Source organism: Oryzias melastigma, linkage group LG24, assembly GCF_002922805.2.
Source record: "Oryzias melastigma strain HK-1 linkage group LG24, ASM292280v2, whole genome shotgun sequence".
In the NCBI taxonomy this organism is placed as follows: Eukaryota; Metazoa; Chordata; class Actinopteri; order Beloniformes; family Adrianichthyidae; genus Oryzias; species Oryzias melastigma.
Window position 1 is genome coordinate 10,935,824 of NC_050535.1, and position 6,258 is coordinate 10,942,081.

Consider the following 6,258-nt stretch of genomic DNA (forward strand, 5'->3'; position numbering starts at 1 on the left):
TGTACTACTTAGTTTTTAATTATGATTAACTAACCAAAACTCTGTGCCACGCTGCTGCCAGTATCACAATACAGTTACAGTGTTTAATGTTGTGATCATCAAATATAATTAATTTAACCATTTGATTACAATGAAACGTGTGTAAATATTCATGTGAAAAATGTTTCTGGTACAGTCTTGGAAAGTACACAATATGCATCGTATTGTGAGATGTGTATCAAGGTGCGTATCGTATCACCACACACTTGCCAATGCACACCACAGTGTAAACACTAGAGCTAAAGCTCCGGTGTCAAAGGGTAAACTGCATAAAGTCTTCAAAACTGCGTATTCTGTGTCAATAGTTTTAAGTTTTTCACAGATCTTTAAAAAAAACTATTTTTGGCATTGACAGTAGCCTTTAAAAGATGTCCTCCAATTTCCCATGAGTGTAAGTTTAGCTGCAGAAACTTTGTTTCATCTGCAGCAACTTCTTGGTAAAATGACTCAATCTGAAGGTGAGAGAACCTGTAACCTCAGGAGAGATGCTCTCTGAGAAACCTATACTCGTTGGTAAAACTATTTGATCAGATCAGAGTAAGATAGCAAAAGTAGAGGCAGGCTTTGAGCGTAACATGAAGAATGCCAACATGGGCTTTTGTAGTTTTTACTTCTGAATTCCTGGGAGTCATCCCCGTGTGTCACAAAGCAAACCAGTGAGGAGAGCGATGGCGTTGTGGAAACACAGATCACCGTCTCGGACGCCCTGTTGGCTTTTCCACTGGCTGACCTTCAGGTCATTGTGTTGGAGCTTTGGAAGGACTGGAACCGGGCCAGCCTGGAACAGAGGATATGAAAACACCCTCTCCCATACGGCGTGGATAAACTATGAGAGTAGCAAATACTTGTGGGAACTCCTCCTTCACCTGAGGAGTCGGTTCATAACCCATCAGGGCTCAGTAGGATGCGCTCGGAGGGCCTCCCTTGTGTTTATGAGCTGAGGGGTTGGTCCAGAGAGGTGGGAAGGACCGTGATGGGTGTGAAAACACAGCAGGAAGTTGGCGTTGGTGGTGCCCGTCTCTCCGTCTCTCCAGTGGCTCATTGTGAGCCAACGGACAGAAAGGAAGAGCAAAGCCCTCCTGTCTTTCCTGCCTCTCCTCAGATGTTTCCTGTAATTGTTGGCTGAGCTGATGATGAGCAGCTTCCCGACATTCACTCAATTTAAAAAACTTGTTTTTTATACTTTATGTGAGTTTAGATTAATTTTTTTAATTGCTCCAATGCTACGTTCACACCACCCTCAGCAATCGATCAAACCACCATTCTCAATGAAAAGTCTGTCAGGGATAGGCAACTCCAGGCCTCGAGGGCCGCTTTCCTGCATGTTTTCCAACATACCCTGCTCTGGCATATTCTAACTAGCTGGAGACACCTAAACCAGGTAACCAGTCATCAGTAGGGCTTTGATATCTGGAAATCATGCAGACACTGCGGCCCTCAAGGCATGGTTGCCTATCCCTGGTCTATATGAAGAAAGATGAGGAAAACCATTACTAGTCCCACAGTGGGGAAATTGCAATATGCAACAGCACAGATACAGTCGGAATAGGTAATAAAAATAAGATAAATATACATTATAAAGAGCTAAAACGGTAAGATACACATTATAAAAAGAACTAAGCAATAAAATACAATATACAAAAGCGAAATGAGTAATATATAGAATGAATGTAAACTGCCGTTTTGGGCTTCTGTGCTAACAACTCTTGCATTCTCATGTTACTACACACATTTTTGAGTCAATTTTCGCGTCCCTTTGCCCAAAATGCGCTCCTATTGAATGTGCACCGAAAGTTAAACCAGTTGCACTTTGATTAATCAGGGACTCAGATTTGATAGTGATGTATGGGTACCGTCCTTCTCAATTCACAGAAGTGCCAACCGTTTAAAAATTAATCAAAGCATGAGAAATTAACAATCACGGTTTGTTTCATATATTGTAATGGAGCAGTTAAAAAAAGAAGACTGAAGTAAGGTTTGCAAGATTTGCACCTCTTCCAATTGTAAATATATATACTAGTATCCCAAAGCAACAGTCCAGTGTAAACACCTCATGCTAAAAGCATTTTGAACTTTCCTACAGCGCATAAAATAGCATTAGACGTCAGAGAAGATGGAGAAGTGGACAAAATTAATTAAATAAATTATATCAATATCCATCTATGAGTCCATTCATACAATAATAATAATACAATAATATAACTGAATTCTGAAAGGGGCGTGAGATTAGTTAAGATTTAAGTCCTGCTAGTAATTTCCAAATTGTTTTTTCAATTTGAAGACAAAATATTATGCAAACGAGATGTATGGATTTCAATTTGTTATAGTATTCTGCATTCAAATGTAAAATTTTTCATACAAGTGCTAATTAGAGATGTTCCAAACAATCATTTGTGTCTATAAAAACTCACTCCGATCATCTTTTAGCCATTTTCAAAGCGTTCCCAGTGGTCTTATAATTATAATTGTCTTTTTTAGCCAAAAAAAGAGCCATTTTCTTGGACACAGCTTCTGCAGAGAGCAGCAGTTTAGTAGAAAAAAGACCACTGAGTTATGGGCAAGACTGTTGTCATGGAGCCCCCCTTATTTAGTTTATTTAGCGAGCCCCTACTCCTTATTTACAACTTGAATAAAGAATCACTCAGAAATGCCATTTTAATCTTCCTTTTCTTAATATTTGGCCTACAGCATGAAAAAAAAAGCTTTATGATTGAAAATACAACTTTTTATCAGAGTGGGTCTTTAAAGCCAAATAAATGGTTCATATCTTTTTCTCATAAATATAGTTGTCAAAAAATTGAAACAAATGGCTGATGTTGGGAGCCTTCTTTTAGAAAAGCTGTCCTTTGTGTGGCTGATGTCAAATTACAGATCATCAGATTTCTGAAAAACTGTTTTCTGACTATTTAATTTTTGACAGTCTGTTTTCTGAGTGTCTGTTTGCTGACAGATTCATCTCTGAAAGGCTCCTTGATGAGTTTTTTCTAGAAGGATTTTTTTTTTTTAATAATCTCTTCCTAAAGGACTGATCTATTACAGGCTCTTTTAAGCCACATTTTCTTATCAACTTTTTGGCGGGCAAGCAAATTGTTCAATATTGCTCTGTTTTTTGCTTATTTTTGTTTTTTTCAAAAAAAAAAAAATTTTTCTGTAGGGCTTAATTTTTGGGCTGTGTCCAAAAAGACGTGAAATTATTATTATTATTATGAATGCCGGTTTTCAACAGTGCGATTTCTTTTCTGGGTTTCTCATTGACTGGCTGGTTTTTGACCGAATGATGTCCGCCCCACTGCATTCTGGGTGGCTGAACGACTGCCGTCCAGCTGATTTCTCTGCAGCTGACATCTAAAACATGGTTTCCAAGCAGCTGAGCCCGCGACCTGCTTCACACCTTGGTGGCACAGGAGAAGTTCTGACTGAGCTCAGAAGAATGTGCCGATGGCTCGAGGCTCCGCACCTCCTCCATGGTAACGGCCACATTCCTGGGAGCTGCTGACCGGCTCCAGTGGAATGCAATTAGCACCTATTAGAGAGAACCTGAAGGAGGCCTGTCAGGTCCAAGGTCCGTCCCGACTGCCAGCGCAGACCGGACCGTGACAAAAACACACCCTACCTGCCAGATGTGGTCACTGCTTCTTTGCTGGGCTTTAAAGCTTCTGGTGAAATGATAGAGTGGACCAAGACAGATGTAAAGCTCAACATTTTTGGTAATTTGTGCCAACCATTTGAAAATTGATCATATAGGAGAAATTAATATTTTCGGTTTGGAACTATATGACAACCAGTTTTTTATATATCAGAATAGAAATGTGGAAGAAAAAGCCTGGTGCTAGATTGGCGAGATTTGCACCGCTTTGACATTTTAAACCAAGCCTCATCCAGCTATGTGAACATGTATGTTAAAAGTGCGTTCAAGAACCCACGTTCAGCGTATTCATGACACCTGCGGAGCGTGAACTAGGGGTGTGACAAAATATCGATATTGCAATATATATCGTGATATGTAGTACTGCAAGTGATTCTCGATGGGCTCACACCAAGTATCGATCTTTTATTTTCGTTTGAAAACATATTTGTCATCCTTTGGTGTGACATTCCTTTGGATGTAGATAGGGGGCGCACGTTATAAGACTGGCTGTTGTGGGGACTAATGTGTCCCACAGCTACTTGAATTGTTGAATTTTTGTTCTGTTGTTTCCAATAATTTTGACTAAATAGTGGCACAGGTGTTCATGTTCACTGTTAATACTGAATCTTACAGATAATTCAAATTCTATTGGTGTCTTATCAAAGACATAGTACCCATTTCAGCAATGTTGCACTAAAGTGTATATTTTTTGTTTGCCCAAAATAAGACACAAGTTGTTTATTATGATTGTATTCAAGCTAAAAAATAGATGTGGATATATTTTCCTAAAAATATGTGTTGTTCTATATAATGTGAGTTATTAGAGATGATTTTTGACCAATTATCGCAGTATCGTGATATAATCGATATCGCCATGTTTCGCGTATCCTATCGTATCGTGAATGCCCCATTGATTCCCAGCCCATGTAAACATAATATTAAAGCTTCTGCTGATGATTAAAAAAATGGATTCAAACTAGAAAAGACTAAATGATGAAGTTTCTCAAGAGACCACTAGAGGTTGGTGTCAGAATTTGTTTCAATTTTATACTATATAGGACCTTTTGATGTTTACTGTTCGCTACTTACAACTGTGGGGTTGACTTTTTTTTTTTTTCAGTCCAATAACATTTTCTCAACATTACATCCAGCAGAAATATGAACAGGCTTGTGTCACTTAACGCCTTCTGTGGTTACGGGACATACATTGACTCACATGCCTATTACTACTGGGATGATGTCAACAGGCTGCTTCCTGTTAAAGTCCCGTTTCCTGTAGGGTTGTGACCCCATTCATAAACATTCATTGTGTAACTGGTGCTAATCAAAAAGCTCCCACCGCTCTTAAGCAACCAGCGTTTTCCTGATCTGTCACTTTTCTGGGACTCTACTGGTGACAGATGCATCACTGCACTGTTGTGTGTACTACCTGTCTGATTCACTTCTACTTCTTTGTTTTTTTAGTGGTGCCTCATTTTGTTTGAGCTCAACTTTTCTGCCTCTATTTCATGAGTCTTTGGTGTTGTTTTATGACTTTTTGTCTCCAGCGTGTAAGTTAATAAATTCTTAGGACTCTGGTCCATCTTCGCTTGTGGTTCTTCTCTGCACCTGGGTTCCCATCTCCTTATCTAAACATGACATGAAGAGTTATGCTGATTGAAAGAAGGCCAGCACTGAAGCTAAAGCTCTGACTCTAAATCCTACGAATCCAAACCAAATTGTTCACATCAGTTTTGCTACTAGATGTTTTATCAATGCACTTTGAAGGTCATTGAGTGAAGTCTACCCATAGCTAGGTAGAAAGTGGACAAGCTAAGATCCTGAAGTAAACGTGGACAGGCTCAGTTAGTAGTAGAGCCAGTTAGGTTGTTATTTCAGACAAACTGTGCATTTTGTGATACAGGCACCAAATTTGGAATGGGTGTAGCTTTGGTTCCTCTCTTTAAGAAAAGCATTTAAGCTGCAAGACACATTAAAAACAGCGGCCATTTGTGAATATGGCAGCCACATACGCTCAACTGACTGTCATTTTTAAGCTGTGTATTATGTTCTGTTTTTATCTGTAGAGCGACTTTGGGTGTCCAGAAAGGCGCCATATAAATACAATTTATTATTTTTAATTGTTTTAAAAATGTTCAGTCTATTTGGGCTGTTAAAACACAAAATGCAGTCTTTAGGGGCTACCCAGATAATGCCATAATGTGTGCTTTATATATAGTATATAATTTAAAATCTTGGATTTTCTTGTGGCTAACGAGCTTTTCTGAAAGAGGTGATCTATGCTAAATTTGATGCTATCGATATTTTACTAACTATAGGGCTTTTATCAAAATAAGCTGAACAATATAACAATAAACACAAACAGCTGAGACCCAATCAGATACACAAACACAGAAAGGGCCAGAGGAAATAAGAAGTATCAAAAATGTATGAGTTATTTATAAAATTTGAGTTCAAGCACATGCTTTTTGATTTTCTTCATGCACTAAACTTGTATTTTTTGTGTTTTTGATACATATTTTTCGCCATAATGTTTTACTTGGGTCATAAATAACAACACAGAATTTGGGATTGGTTTGAATATTTTTTTA